The sequence below is a fragment of the Anarrhichthys ocellatus genome, unplaced genomic scaffold (genome assembly GCF_004355925.1).
Source record: "Anarrhichthys ocellatus isolate YVR2014 unplaced genomic scaffold, GSC_Weel_1.0 scaffold5135, whole genome shotgun sequence".
In the NCBI taxonomy this organism is placed as follows: domain Eukaryota; kingdom Metazoa; phylum Chordata; class Actinopteri; order Perciformes; family Anarhichadidae; genus Anarrhichthys; species Anarrhichthys ocellatus.
Genome location: NW_022285109.1, coordinates 2,644 through 3,031, shown reverse-complemented (window position 1 = coordinate 3,031; position 388 = coordinate 2,644).

Genomic DNA, 388 nt, shown 5'->3' with positions numbered 1-388 from the left:
AGTGAAACGCTTCTCCAGCAGCTCATTTCCTCTTTATTTTCCGCTTAACTTTCTCTCCCATTTGGCACCTCGCTCCTCAGAGGATTACTTTTATTTTGTAGGAATTTTTTTTCTAGTGCCGTTTTTGGATTAGAGCGCCAATCAGCGCGGACGGAGCCGCCGGTTCAAGTCCGTCGGATCTCCTCCGTCAGGTTTTAGTGCTCGGAGGAAGAAGAAAAGTAAGAGCAACACAAATCTAAAGTTCTCCACAGAAGTCCACAAAGTCCGCTCGGTTGTCGTTTTTATCTTTGATTCCACAAGTCTTATTTTCACGTTGTGTTTGTATCCACCACCCCCCCCCCCCCCCCCCCCCCCCTCTATTACCACCCGTTGCCCGCTACTCTCGCCC